This window comes from Rhinopithecus roxellana, chromosome 15, assembly GCF_007565055.1.
Source record: "Rhinopithecus roxellana isolate Shanxi Qingling chromosome 15, ASM756505v1, whole genome shotgun sequence".
Taxonomy (NCBI): Eukaryota; Metazoa; Chordata; class Mammalia; order Primates; family Cercopithecidae; genus Rhinopithecus; species Rhinopithecus roxellana.
Window position 1 is genome coordinate 12137379 of NC_044563.1, and position 14858 is coordinate 12152236.

General features: G+C 54.0%; 1 long non-coding RNA gene across 1 annotated transcript; it reads right to left on the reverse strand.

Moving 5' to 3' along the window:
• Positions 1 to 9565: 9565 nt before the first annotated feature.
• LOC115893618 lies at positions 9566 to 14636 on the reverse strand. Its single transcript, XR_004053696.1, has 3 exons — positions 14487 to 14636; positions 13508 to 13903; positions 9566 to 10450 (listed from the first exon to the last, which is right to left on the reverse strand). It is a non-coding gene; the product is annotated as an uncharacterized LOC115893618 (long non-coding RNA).
• Between the last annotated feature and the right edge of the window lie 222 nt (positions 14637 to 14858).

Below are 14858 nucleotides of genomic sequence, written 5' to 3' on the forward strand. Positions count from 1 at the left end.
GGCCCTCTGGTCACTTGCGTTTTGGGAAGTGAAATCGAAAATTCCCTATACGGGGAAGAGGGGAAGTGTGGGTGCAACAATGAAATCTTGTGGGAACTTAGGGGGAAATTTAAAAACCCAAATACTTCCGCTTTCCTCTCGGGGTCACCATCATTTACCATCTTTTACTGGGACCTATGCCTACCTCCCCTTACCAGTTCCTGGCTGTTCCATGGGGCTCACTCCCCCGCCATCCTGCCCGGCCACACACAGACCCCTTTGGCTGTCCAGGCTGGTGAGAATTTTCAGTGGGTGATGTCAGAACTTTGGGGACTGATTGTTATGTAACCAGTATCAAGACACCAACGTGTGGGATCAGGACCCCGGGGGCTCTCGAAGAGTTCTGAATTGAACCTGCGACTTTGAAAGCCTTGGGTCCAACTTTCTCAACTTTCTCGCTTCTGGGAGATGTGGAAGCCTGGAGGGCTAGGGGCCTATGTCAGGGAGTAACTCGGGCTGGTAGGCTAAGAGGAAGGGGCAGGAACTCAAATCTGAGAATGGGGGATATCAGGGGAGCTGAGTCAGGTGGAATCTAGAGAGGACACCGGAATCTAGAAGAGGACATGATGGGAGGTTTGTTCGCCCACCGCTTGTAAGAGCCCTTCGGAGGGAATAGATGGTTCCTTTGCCCTCCTCTCTTGCTCTCCAACCATTGGAGAGCAGATAAGTAATTCCAGCCCTGCCTGCAATCTTACGCCCCTGACTTAGTGTTTTTATTTGATTTGAGATTTCAGTAGCATTCTTTTCATCATAGTAAAGGCACAAGCTACTGACACCTTTGTGGGTGTGTGTGGATGTGGGTGTGTGTGTGTGTTATTCTCAAAAGAAGATACTGAGGCTCCTGGGCAGAACTGTCACCAGAGGCTGTATGTCAATTGGTGACGAGGAGCCTCCGGCGGGCCCAGTCCAGACTTCCTGGGTCAGCCTTAGAAGCCAAAGGGTTTGCCTCCTACTCAGCACTGTTAGGGATCCACCCCGGAGATGCAGCTTCTGGGCTGATCTAGGGAAGGGCCCAGGGCTGAGGATCCTGAATGAAGTAGTTGTTCAGTTGTCTGAATGAGGCTGCTCCAAACTGGCGCCCTGGCAGCATTCTCATGGACGTGCCATGGTTTTCACATCTCCCCAGAGCCCTGTGTGCTGGGAAAACCCAGCCCTAGAAAACTGAAAACAACAAAATGTTCCTGGGTTATTTATAAATGAAACCCAGACCCTGTCGTTATGTATGGCCACTTGACTTTCTCCAAAGAGCTTAAAGGACTGAAAGAAGGGATCTCTGTCACCCTGGTGAGGCCCAAGTGGCCAGGAATTAGTTCCCCCAAATCCGTGGAGTTGGCACCCAGCTTCCAGGCAGCTTCCGTATCTTGTCATGCCCCAGACTGAAAATGTCCTAATTTTTTTTTCTTTCGTGTTTTCTGAGTAGGGCAGTTTGGTGGGAAAGTTTTTTTTTGTTTTTTTTTGTTTTTTTTGTTTGTTTGTTTGTTTGTTTTGAGTCTCGCTCTGTAGCCCAGGCTGGAGTGCAGTGGCCGGATCTCAGCTCACTGCAAGCTCCGCCTCCCGGGTTTACGCCATTCTCCTGCCTCAGCCTCCCAAGTAGCTGGGACTACAGGCGCCCGCCAACTCGCCCGGCTAGTTTTTTGTATTTTTTAATAGAGACGGGGTTTCGCCGTGTTAGCTAGGTTGGTCTCGATCTCCTGACCTCGCGATCCACCCGTCTCGGCCTCCCAAAGTGCTGGGATTACAGGCTTGAGCCACTGCGCCCGGCCGGGAACGTTTTATAAAATGTGAATGAACCATTTCACTTTTGGTTTCTCTGCTGTTTCACTTTCTGCCTGTCTGCCTGAGCCCAGGGCAGATTGGTGGAGGGTTCAAGTATTTTCCTTTTATCTCAGAAACCGTGCCATCCCCGACTCCCAGTGTTTTATTCTTCAGTTCATAAATCAATTCCCTACAAACCCAGGACCTTGAGGTACCCTCTAGCACTCCTCAGAAACTGCCCTCATCCAGCAGAAAGGGGCCTTACCTCCCCTGTAAGTGGTGTGCTTGGTCCTGTCATGGCCTGGTCTAGGAAAATATCTACAAGGTCCCTAGAGACAACTTAAAAAAAAAAAAAAAAAAAAGGCTGGGAGCAGTAGCTCATGCCTGTAATCCCAGCACTTTGGGAGGCTGATGCAGGCGGATCACCTGAGATCAAGACAACCCTGGCCAATGTCACAAAACCCTGTCTCTACTAAAAATACAAAAATTAGCCAGGTATGGTGGCATGCGCCTGTAATCCCAGCTACTCAGGAGGCTGAGGCAGGAGAATCGCTTGAACCCAGGAGGTGGAGGTTGCAGTGAGCCAAGATTGCACCACTGCACTCTAGCCTGGACAACAGAAGGAGACTCCATCTCAAAAAAAAAAAAAAAAAAAAAAAAAAAGGTGCCTTTTCCACTTGCAGTGCCTTGTAGTGAGGAGCTCTTATCTGTGCTCTTGGCCATGCCATCCAAGGGCCAGCTGCAGTCCATTCAGTCCACTGCAAACATGGCAGTGGCCTCATCGAGGTGAATGGGTGGCCCCTGGAGATGATGGAGCCGAGCACTGCAATTTAAGCTGCTGGAACTAGTTCTGCCTGTCAGCAAGGAGCAATTTGCTAACGTGCACACCCATGTTTGTGTGAAGGGTGGTGGTCATGTGACCCAGATTTATGCTATCCATCAGTCCATCTCCAAAGCCTCAGTGGCCTATTACCGGAAATAAATGGATGAGGCTTCCAAAAGGACCAGAGGCATCCTCATCCAGCATGACTGGATCCTGTCAGTAGCTGACCCCCATTGCTGCAAATCCAAAAACGTTGGAGGCCCTGGTACCTATGCTTGCTACCAGAAATCCTACCAATAAGCCCATCACAGGGACCAGGATTCACCTATATAATAAACTATGTTTGAGAGTTTTATTTGTTTTTTTCTTTTTGAGACAGTCTAATTCTGTGTCACCCAAGCTGGAGTGCAATGGCATGATCTCAGCTCACTGCAACCTCTACCTCCTGGGTTCAAGCGATTCTCCTGTATCAGCCTCCCGAGTAGCTGGGATTACAGGCGCCCGCCACCATGCCTGGCTAATTTTTTGTATTTTTAGTAGAGAGGGGGGTTTCACCATGTTGGTCAGGCTGGTCTCGAACTCCTGACCTCAAGTGATACACCCACCTCAGCTTCCCAAAAATGCTGGGATTACAGGTATGAGCCACCGCACCCAGCCGTTATTTTTTTTTTTTTTTAAGGAATTTTTCTCCAAATATGGCAGAAAAATTGGGCTGGGAAAAACCAAAACACATAGGTTTCTCCCTGGGATGAGGAGTGGTTCATTCTTTCCACTGAGAGCGTTTGCGTATCGGCACAGATTTTTGTTCTCGCAGTCATGAGATTTGGGCAACAAATCAGTTTTCCCAACACAAGGTTAGGAACTGAGGAGGACTGTTCTTTTGAATGCTGTGTCTCCCACACTGGCAAGAAGAGTGTCCTCTCCACACCATGAGGCCTCTCTCTTGCAGCAGCTGTGACCCTTGGGTGATGGCTCTGAGGAGATTGCTGGGCCCCAGAGGGCTCTGAGGGCATCTGGCAGCCGGAACATGGCCCAACTTGGAGGCGACTGTGTCAGAATCTTAGCTGCTTTCAAATTCCAGTGAGAAAGAGCCTGAGGCCCAGAATGTCTAGTGACTGCTTGAAGTAGCCCAGACTGAAAGAATCTGGGCCTTTGGAATCTTTTTTTTTTCTTGAGACAGAGTCTCCCTCTGTTGTCCAGGCTAGAGTGCAGTGGCGTGATCTTGGCTCACTGCAACCTCCACCTCCCGGGTTCAAGCAATTCCCCTGCCTCAGTCTCCCAAATAGCTGGGACTGCAGGCGCATACCACTATGCTCGCTGGCTAATTTTTTCTATTTTTAGTAGAACGGAGTTTCACTGTGTTAGCCAGGATGGTCTTGATCTCCTGACCTCATGATCTGCCCGCCTCAGCCTCCTATAGTGCTGGGATTACAGGTGTGAGCCACCGTGCCTGGCCAGGGCCTTCTGAATCTTAACACTGTGCCCTTTCTACACTCTAGCCACTTGAAGTTGCAAGGACGAGCAGGTGGAAAAGTGGAGAAAGAGGATTTCAAGAGCCTCTTCCCCAGTTGCAGACTGAAGTTAATCTCTGCCCTGAAGCTCACTGGCCCTTCCTAGCCCCTTTGCTGCTCTGCAGTCTGGGGGACAGGCTTACACATTTATCAGGGTGATGTACACATATAACCGCACGGTGCTTTGCAGAGCTGAGACTTACAGGTCTCTGAGCACTTTCAGTAAAAGCTCTAGTTCACCTGCCAGTCTTCTGTGTGTGTGTCTCAGTCCCTGCAGCTCTGGCCCTGCCTTGCCGGGGCTGCTGAGGCCGGGGCTGCCACTGAGTGCAGGGTGCAGGGTTTACCCTAAACTTGTTGGAGGGCCCAGGCCTTTGCCTGACTCCACAGGAAATGGTTAGTATTTGTCACATGAGCAATCGCCTTCTGTGGTGATAACATTAGGGGTCTGTTGTAGGGTGCTGGGGTCCCCCTTGCCCTACACTAATGAAATGGCGACTGTAACCCCATTGTCCCCCACCCTCAGCATCCTGAGAGTACAAGTGAGGGATGGTCTTAGCCTCCCTTGTGTGAGTGCAGGCTGCTGCCGTGCACATGGCCCCTCTGCATTTCCGGGGGCTCTGGAGTGTGTCTTGTGTGTGCAAGAACGAGCTCGCCCAAGTTCTGCTCCAGCTGCCTCTCTCTTGCCTTGGCCTCGCCCTGCAGGACCCCTGCGGCCCTGAACCTCACCATGGGCTCACAGGCTGGGGGCTGGAGGGTAATTCTGTCTCCAATTGTGTGTCACCCTCAGCCACCAGGTCACAGAGCCCAGCCCATCTTCAACAAGCCCAGCTCCTCTGGCCTCTGGCCTAGCCTCTCACTCCCACACCTCAGGAGGAGTCAAACATCGTGCTCAAGGCCACCCTCCTGTCCCCTCTGCTGGGCTAACACCTCCTTCCTCCATCCCCCCAAATTAGAGTCTCTTTGTAGGTCGCTTGGGGTGGTACATGGTGGTCCCCCAGCCCACCTGTCTGCCGACACTCAGTCTCCCTCCCCGCCCTGTGGCCCATCCGCCACATTCCTCTGACTTGCAGCTTCTTCACTCTGCCCTTAAGAACAGAACATGGTGACGCTCCACCTGTAAGGAGACTGGAGGCCAGAACCCCCCCGCCCCGAGTCTGCCCAGGCACCATTCTTGCTCCTAGAGGTAGGTGTTGGGGTGTCCCTGAGGGCAGGAATATAGTGGGACCCTCTCAGAGGTGGGGTTAGGCCTCCATCTCCTGCTCACCCAACCTGGCCTGCTACCCCTTGGCTCCATGTCCTGTCCCAGAAACACCTCTCTTGCCCTTTGGTCATCATTAAGCAGAATTTCACGATGTCTTCAAGATCCCCCACCCCTGGTGTATGTACCCAGTGTAATGCTGGGATTGCGGATCTGATGACTTCATGACACACGGTGTTAGATGGTGCAGTCCACTGCACACAGGGAGATAATCCCAGTGGGCCTCCGTGCTCACGTGAGCCCTCTGAAAGCAGATCTGGCTGGGCAGTGGTTTACGCCTGTGATCCCAGCACTTTAGGAGACTGAGGGGGTGAGTCACTTGAGCCCAGGAGTTCAAGACTAGCCTGGGCAACATGGCAAAATCCCATCTCTACCAAAAATACAAAATATTAGCTGGGTGTGGTGGCATGCACCTGTAGTCCTGGCTACTCAGGAGGCTAAAGTGGGAGGATCACCTGAGCCAGGGAGCCTGAGGCTGCCGTGAGCTGTGATTGTGCGACTGCACTCCAGCCTGGGGGACACCATGTGAAAAGGAATGTGGGTGACCTCTAGGAGCTGAGAGGGGCCCTAGAAGACCACCAGCAAGGAAACGGGGACCTCAGTCCTACAGATGCAAGGAACCGGATTCTGCCAACAAGAATGAGCTTGGGGACAGATTCCTTCCCCTGCCTCCAGGCGAGAGTGCAGCCTGGCTGCCACCTTCCTTCAGCATCCAACACTCTGAGCACAGAACTCAGTCACGCTGGGTCCTGACTTCTGACCTGCAGAACCAGGAGCTCATAAATGGGGGTGGTTCTAAACCACGAAGTTTGTGGCACTTTGTTGTATAACAATAGAAGGTAGCTATCGCAATAGATTTCTATTTTTGTCGATCCACGAGTCCCTTCACAGGGAACACCTGGCAGCCACTAGACAAGGGGCCAGAGAAGAAAATGGAAGGACCCGAAAGTGACCATGGAGTATCAATCACTGGGAACGATTTCAGAAGGGAATACAGCATCACCTGGCTACACAAACACACACACACACACACACACACGCACACACGGTGGTTCTCAACTGGGTGTGATTTTGCTCCCCAGGGGACATTCTTGGTATCATTATTTTGGGGATTGTTGCTGGCATGTACTAGGCAGAGGACAAGGCTGCTGCTGACCATCCTACAACACACAGGGCACTCCCACAGCAGAGAATTACCCTGCCTGACATGCTACTTGGGAGGCTGAGGCAGGAGAATCGCTTGAACCTGGGAGGCAGAGGTTGCAGTGAGCCGAGATCGCGCTATTGCACTCCAGCCTGGACCATAAGAGCGAAACTCAGAAGGGCAGAAGCTGAGGCATCCTGATGCGCACTCATGCGCGCGCACACACACACTCACACACGCACATACACACGCGCGCGCACACACTCACACACGCACATACACACACGCGCGCACACACACACGCACATACACACGCGCGCGCGCACACACACACTCACGCACATACACACGCACGCGCGCGCGTGCACACACACACACACTCAGGCACGTGGCTGGCCATTATTGAGAAGTAGTGTATGTAGCATAAAGGCCAAGTGCATGGGCTTTGGAGCAGACTGTTCAGGATCAAATCCTATGGACTGTATGATCTTTCGCAAGGCACTCAAGAGATAACAAAAGCACCTGCCTCCTAGGATGACATGAGTTCGTCGTTCGTCGTATGCACAGAGTGCGTGGAACAAGCGAGTCAGCTTACTCCATGATTACAGAAAGTATCTACCGGGCTATTCCTGCATTGTAGGAACTGGGGCAATTTTTATTTACTTTTCTGTGTTGTCCAAATATATATAATGGATGTACTTGACTTGTTTAATTGGGAGGAAACGGGGAGAAAAAGATGAGGAACATTTTACAAAACAACTGATCTAGACTCTTCAAAAATATCAAGGTCTTGAAAAACAAAGAAAGGCTGAGGATGGTTCTGGATTAAAGAAGACTGAGGAGAGCTGACACCAGATGTGAAGCGTGGTCCTGGCAGATTGGGACAATCAGGGACATTTGAAAGTGGACTGTATGTTAGATAATAACATTGCATCACTGTCACCAGGCCTGAATTTGGTAACTGTATTGTGGTTGCGTAATAAATGTCATTTTTCTTAGGAGACACATGTTGAAATATTTAAGGGTAAAGGGCTAGGACTTATGTAACTTACTCTCCAATGGTTCAGAAAATATGTTTGTGTGTGTATGTGTGTATGTGGGTGCAAGAGAGAGAGAAAAGGGAGCAAATATTATTGCAGGCCGGGCATGGTGGCTCATGCCTGTAATCACAGCACTTTGGGGGTCGAGGCGGGTGGATCACCTGAGGTCAGGAGTTCGAGAAACATGGAGAAACCCCGTCTCTACTAAAAATACAAAAATTAGCCAGGCGTGGTGGCGCATGTCTGTAATCCCAGCTACTCGGGAGGCTGAGGCAGAAGAATCGCTTGAACCTGGGAGGCAGAGGTTGCAGTGAGCCAAGAACGTGCTATTGCACTCTAGCCTGGACAATAAGTGTGAAACTCAGTCTCAAAAAATATATATATATATATGTGTGTGTGTATATATATATACACACACACACACAATTGCAAAGTGTTTACTGTCAATGAATCAAAATAAACGGTATGTGGATGTTGTTTGTACTTTTCTTGCAACTTTTCTGAAGCTGTCATCATTGTCAAAAAGAAAAACAGAAAGGCGGCCAGGCACGGTGGCTCACACCTGTAATCTCAGCACTTTGGGAGGCCGAGGCGGGCAGATCCCCTGGGATCAGGAGCTCAAGACCAGCCTGGCCAACATGATGAAACCCCGTCTCTACTAATACAAAAATTAGCTGGGCATGGTGGTGGGTGCCTGTAATCCCAGCTACTCGGGAGGCTGAGGCAGGAGAATCATTTGAACCTAGGAGGCGGAGCTTGCAGTGAGCCGAGATCGAGCCACTGCACTCCAGCCTGGGCAACAGAGTGAGACTCCGTCTCAAAAAAAAAAAAAAAAGAAGAAGAAAAAAAAAAAAATCAAGAAAGGCCTGTACCCAGCTATCCTTTATTAGGCACCATGTGCCCTGGTCCAGTGTTAGGTCCGCCACTCCATGGCCTGGCAGTCCCTACTGGAGAAGCACTCTGCAGTTTAATCTGTGCGTTGCAATACTCATTATAACCCCAGCAGTGCTCGTAATAACAGCGCTCATAATAACCCCAAGTGTTCTCTTCACTATACAGCAGTGAACAAGAGTGAAGAAGCTTCGGCTCCAGCAACTGCATGAGACTCAGACACGGCACGGTGATTCTATTTACATTAATAACAAATCCAGACAAAATGTTCCCAGACTGTTTGGGGGCAGTGTACAGGGTAGTAAATGCCAGAGAAAGGAGAGGAAGTGATTACCATAACACTCAGAACTGTGCTGACCATGTGCGGGGGGACCTGGAAGGGCACATTTGGGGGCTCTGCAAGGTTACATGGGGACTCATTGTAAATTCTATGAATATACATTATACAGCGATGTTTTATACACACCACAGCGGGAAGAGTCCCACCAGGGCCACCTTGGGGAAGGCAGTGCGCGCCTGGGATCTGCAACCGTGTGTAGAACGCTGGCACCCAGGCTGTGCCCTCGGCCCAGGACAGTGTCCCGGCCAGGACAGACGCAGTTCTAGACGGCCCGGGGAAGGCGGACCCAGGGGCTGCTCCCCCAGGCCTTAGGGGCAGCGCGGTGGGAAGGGTTGGTCCCGCCCCGCTTGGGAGGGGGTGCCCGGGGCGCCCCCTGGTGGTAGCCACCGGGAGTAAGTCTTGCAGAAGACGAAGCTGTCCTCGCCTGCCCCGCGCCTCGCCTCGGTCCCCTTCCTGCATCTTTGCCCCGGCATCTTCCTCCTCCAGTGCTCACGACCTGTTTCTGGGGTTCACCTCAACAAACGCCGACCTCACACCCACCTCTCCCAGGGAGGCTTTCCTCCTCCCCGCCTGGGCCCTCTCTGAAGTTGGTGTACAATCTGCACAACCTCTCAGGGCCTCTGTCAGCGTCGCGGTTCATACACGTGTGGTGTGGACGATGGGACAAAGACAATACCCACTGAGGCCTCCCACCGCCAGCTCTGTGCTCACCGCCCCGCTGTGTCCGGGCTCCCTCCCTAAGCAGCTTTGCTTATGCACAAGGCCAGTCCTTCCGTGTGCATTTTATTAAGTGCCTCCTTTGAGTCTCTGAGGCTATAGGAAAAAAGTCAGTGGCCGCCACTCCTGGGGACTCTCAGGCTGGTGGGGGCAATAGCCCGGTGTGGGTGATGGGGTGTGATGGGGGCGCTAACATCACAGCCACAGAGCATCCAAAGAACCAGTGAGTGGGGTAATGGGGGGTGGGGCGGGGGGCCAGGCAGGGGTCCAGGAGGGAGTGACCCTTGGGCAGGTCTTGAGGAGTTCTGAGAGGGGTTGGAGGTGAAGCCCATGCCAGGGAAATGTGCATGGGCCCAGGGCCTGCTGGGTGAAGAACACAGGTCAGTGGGGTCAAGGAGCCAGGGGGAGGGTGCTGGATCTGCCTTGCTAATGTGTTGGAACAGGTCTCCAATAGCCCTGGCAGGCCTTTGTGGGATCACAGTGCTCTGCAGAGGCAGATGCAGGAGGACCCCCAGGGCAGGGTGGCTGCTGTCTGCACCCCTTTCACCCTAAGCCAGTGCTCTGGGTCTGAGGCCTGACAGCCCCAAGGGGGTTAGAGTCCAGGGCTCCACCATCCAGCCCATGTATCCTGAACACCTACTATGCTGGTGAGTGGGGGAAGCAGCCAGGGAGGATGAGTAAGTCGTGGACCTTGCCCTCAAGGAGTCTGAGACCAGCACAGGATTAGATAAGCACACAGGGTTCCTTAACTCTGCAGGGAATGAGATAAGGGTGGCGGGAGAGGCCCACAAAGTCGGGTGTGGGCAGAGAGGGGAGCAGCGCCTGCACAGTCATGGGACGGTCTGCAGGGAGGGGTTGCTGAGCTGGACCGTGGCAGGGGCTGATGAAGGCCCAGGGATTCAGAGCAGCCAGGACAGCGTGAGCAGAGCTGCCTGCGGGAAGGGGAGAGAGACATTGTCTTAGGGGCCAGATGTCTTAGGGGCCAGATGTTTGCCGGCTGCCTACAGTCCCCAGAAGGAGAAGGTCCAACTTGCTCTGTGACTTCAGCAAATGTGCACCCTCTCTGAGCCTGTGTCCTCCCCTCCCAAACAGGTTCATGATGGATGCCAGGAGGACCAGGTCCTGGATGTGCGTGCCCAGCAGAAAGAAAGGGCTCAATAGCCAACGCCTATTATTAAGCAATTTAACATTTATTCCTAGGTCTCTATTTCCCATTTTACAAATTTTATGTTTTAGTACCAGAAACCTTTTTATTCAAATGAAAAATTCCAACAGAGCACAGTGGCTCATGCCTGTAATCCCAGCAGTTTCAGGGGCTGAGGCAGGAGGACTGCTTGACACCAGGAATTTGAGACCAGCCTAGGTAACATGGTGAATCTCTATGAAAAATACAAAAATTTACCAGGCATGGTGGCACATGCCTGTAGTCTCAGCTATTTGGGAGGCTGAGTTGGGAGGACTGTGTGAGCCCTGGGAGGTGGAGGCTGCAGTGAGCTGTGATTGTACCACTGCACTCCAGCCTGGGTGACAGAGCAAGCAAGACCCTGTCTCAGAAAAAAAAAAAAAAAAAAAAAGGAAAATTTCCTCAGAACCCCGTTGTATAAGAAACAGGTGGGGCTGGGCACGGTGGCTTATGCCTGTAATCCCAGCACTCTGGGAGGCCGAGATGGGCAGATCATCTGAGGTCAGGAGTTTGAGACCAGTCAGGCTAACATGGTGAAACCGTCTCTACTAAAAATACAAAAATTAGCTGAGTGTGGTGGTGCGCTCCTGTAATCCCAGCTATTTGGGAGGCTGAGGCAGGAGAATCACTTGAACCCGGGAGGCAGAGGTTGCAGTGAGCCGAGATCACGTCATTGCATTCCAGCCTGGGCAACAGAGCAAGACTCTATCTCAAAACAAACGAACAAACAAAAACCACAAAGAAATAGGTGGAAATGAGGCTGCTGTGGGAGGCGGGACAGGGGTGGGGTCAGCTGTCTTGTCCTTGCTCTTCCTCTACCAGCAGCTGGGGTCCTGGGCCCTCTTAGGAATCCCAGGGGCTGGAGAAGCTGCTCCACCAACCACAGGGCTGTGCTCCAGGGAGATGAGACTAGCAAAGGAGGGGAGAGCAGGAAGCAGATGGGGAGGCTGACTCAGGGCCCTGTCCTGGGTGGGGGGCTCCAGCACAAACACTGGGCCCAGAGCACTCAGCCCCCCTTGGCCACACTGCGTGTCGGTGGGTGCTTCCTCAGGGTGCAAGACAGAGGCTCAGGATCGGTTCAGCAAACACTTACTGAGCACACACCTGGGCTGGGAACTGAGCTCACAGATGGGGAGAGGAGCGAGACACAAACAGAAACCAGGGCCAGGGCTCCGAGACGGCAGTGCTCTGGGCCAGCACAGCGTGGGGTGCCCAGGTGGGGACTTAGAAACTTCAAGAAGGCCTTCTGGAGGCAGCAAATGCTTGGACGGAGCTTGAAAGGGTTAGTGAGCCTGGCAAATCACCTAGGAAGAGTGTTGCAGCCCAAGGGAATCGCATGGGCAAAGCATAGAGGTGCCGCAGGGCAGGCAGGGCAGGGGTGGGACTGAAGCTGTTCAGGCTCATCTCGGGGAATGAGACAGAGGGAGGTGGGACCATGAGTGCTGCACTGGGGTTGCAGGGTCTCCGCTGACTGCTGGACACCCCCGGCCCACCCCTACCCCTGCAGGTCCTGGTGGCTGGCATTGAGGCGAACATACCTGTGACCTATGGAATTGGCAGCCAGAGGGGAGACGAGAGCACTGGCTGTCAATTCATAGGTCAGAGCCCTGTGCACTCGGTCTCAGCAGCCCACCGACAGCCCTCCACCACCCGCCACCATCTGGCCTGGGAGCATCGCCACGGTAGTCCTGGCTGGTCTGCTGGGCAGCACCTGCCTCTCCTTCTTCGTGGGTTCCGGCCCTCGCCCCAGATAACAGCAGCCCCACTGGAATCAGTGGGCACTTCCACATGGAGTTGCTGTTACAGGGGGCGGGAGCCAATTGGAGGCCGGGGCTCGGCCTGGCATCCGCCTTGGGCAGGGCTCTGGAGAGTGTCCCACGCCCGCTCACCTGGGCGCCCCAGTCTTCGTGGCTCCAGGTCCATGGTCTTTTCACCGAGGCTTCTTATCATCCGGGGCCACACCTGGCACCCCGTGTGCTGCCAGCACTCCTTCCTGGGCGAAGTCCAGGCTCAACCCCAAATCGGCCTCATAAAGCCGGGAGCGGCTCCGATTTACAACTCCTGGGCAGCCTTTGCCCGCTCTGATGACCCCACGCCCTCTGTCCCCAAGTTATTTTGTTTCCTTGTTTCTTTCCCAACCAGAGCTGGGTCTCAGTTTCAGGTCTGGCCACTGTTGCCTCTGCCCTTTGCCCACCCTCCCTGCTGCAGCCATGGGGCAGAGGGACCACAAGGGACAGCTGGCGCTTGTCAATCCCCAGGGACCTCCCAGTGCCCGATTTCATGAGGATGGCCCCGTATGGGAAGCTGAAGATGAGACTGAGAAGAAGTGTGGGGGGCTGTAGTGGGGGACACAGAAAGAGGGACAGTCAGGCAGAGGGGCTGAGAGAGGAAGAAAAGAGTAAGGCCGCAGATGGTGGTGCACACCTGGAATCCCAGCACTTTGGGAGACCAAGGTGGGAGGATCTCTTGAGCCCAGGAGTGCAAGACCAGCCTGGGCAACACAGTGAGACACCATCTCTACAAAAAATAAAAAACTAGCCCAGTGTGGTGATGCATGCCTGTGGTCCCAACGACTCAAGAGGCCGAGGCCGGGGGATCACTTGAGCCTGGGAGGTCGAGACTCCAGTGAGCTGTGATTGTGCCACTGCACTCCAGCCTCAGTGACAAAGAAAGACCCTGTCTGAAATAAAAATAAGAGGAGTAGGTAGAGAACTGGAAAGGAACAGAGAAAACAAACAGGGACAGTGGATGATGAGGTGTAGGAAGGGGGACGACAGGGAACTGGAAAAGATATAGTTACACAAACCTGCTGCAGAACGTGAGGAACAGGCTTGAGCAGTGGCCCACCTGGAGGGACGCTTAGGACCTCAGTGGCCTGGAAGACAGCAGGGACCTGGGAGCTGGGTGACCTTGAGCAAGTAGCATGACCTCTCTGAACCATTGTCCATATGTCAATCAGGACTTATGAGGCCACCCTGCACGCTGACCTGGACTGGTGGGAAGCATCCGCCCTGGGACCCTTGGGTCTCTCTCTGCTGTGGGAGAGGAAGCAGCTGCTGGCCAGGGTCCCTGAGTGAGCCCAGGGCTCTGGGAGGCAGAGCTTCCTCTTGCAAAGCGCGTTCTCATCCCTCCCAGACAGGTTCCGGTGACAGGTGCCAGTCCTGCAGAGACCCAGCAGGCATTTTGGGAGACTCCAAAGCTTCTGGAGAGAAAGGGGAGCTTTTAGAGTAGACTTGGGCCCTGCCCCCTTTGCCAGTGGTGGATACAGGCCTAGAGAGACAGAGGGGGCCGCCCAAGGTCACAGAGCAGGGCCCCAGGGCCTGTGCTGCCCCAACAGCCTTCCCGAAGTGGCGTCCTCCCTCTCGGGATGCAGTCAGGGTGGGATGGGGGATCCCTGGGCTGGAATCCTGCTGCCTGGGGAGACAGGCCTGCGAAGGAAGACAGTGTAGTTGGTGGCTGGCCCTCCACTCAGCCTGGCGGCCCTTCCCACAGAGGCCTGGGCGAGACCAGCCTCCTGCGGTGTGGTGTCCAAGTGCCCTGGCCTGGCAGTGGCAGCGCCCGATCAGGAAGCCTGGCTCCACAGCTCTGAGCGCTGATGCTAAGGCCCCCTCATCCCACAGTGGAAACCGAGGCACAGAGAGGAAGGAGCTTGTGCCGGCCACCCCATGGCTGTCCAGGCCCCTTTCTTCCTCAGGATTGGCCACCCTTCAGAGAGGTGCCTGGGCTCAGGAGCCTCCTAGGACAGGGAGTGTGGCAGGGGTCCTACCACTCAGGAAGCCTCTTACCTGGGTGCCGGGCTGGCCCTCGGGGCACAAGGAGGAAGTGGGGACGCCCTGGGCCCAGGGCCTTTTGAGCCGTTGACCCAGCCCCTGGTGGTGGTTAATGATTATCCCACCACCGTCAATACCGATCACAAGTGCGGTTCGAAGGGCAGGAAGCCCTGGACTGTGCCCGGGCAGGGTGGGGCGGGTTCAGGAAGCATCAGGCTGGGCCCCATCTGCCTCCCCGGGTGGCATCACCCAGTCATCCACAGCCCTGTCTCCTCCAGGGCCTTGCCCTCCTGATCTCTTACCAGCCTGCTGCCCCAGGGGTCTGTGGGCAGCCAGGACCCGAGGGTCCCTTGGGATAAAGCTTCTGTTCTGTTCCCAGTACCCAGA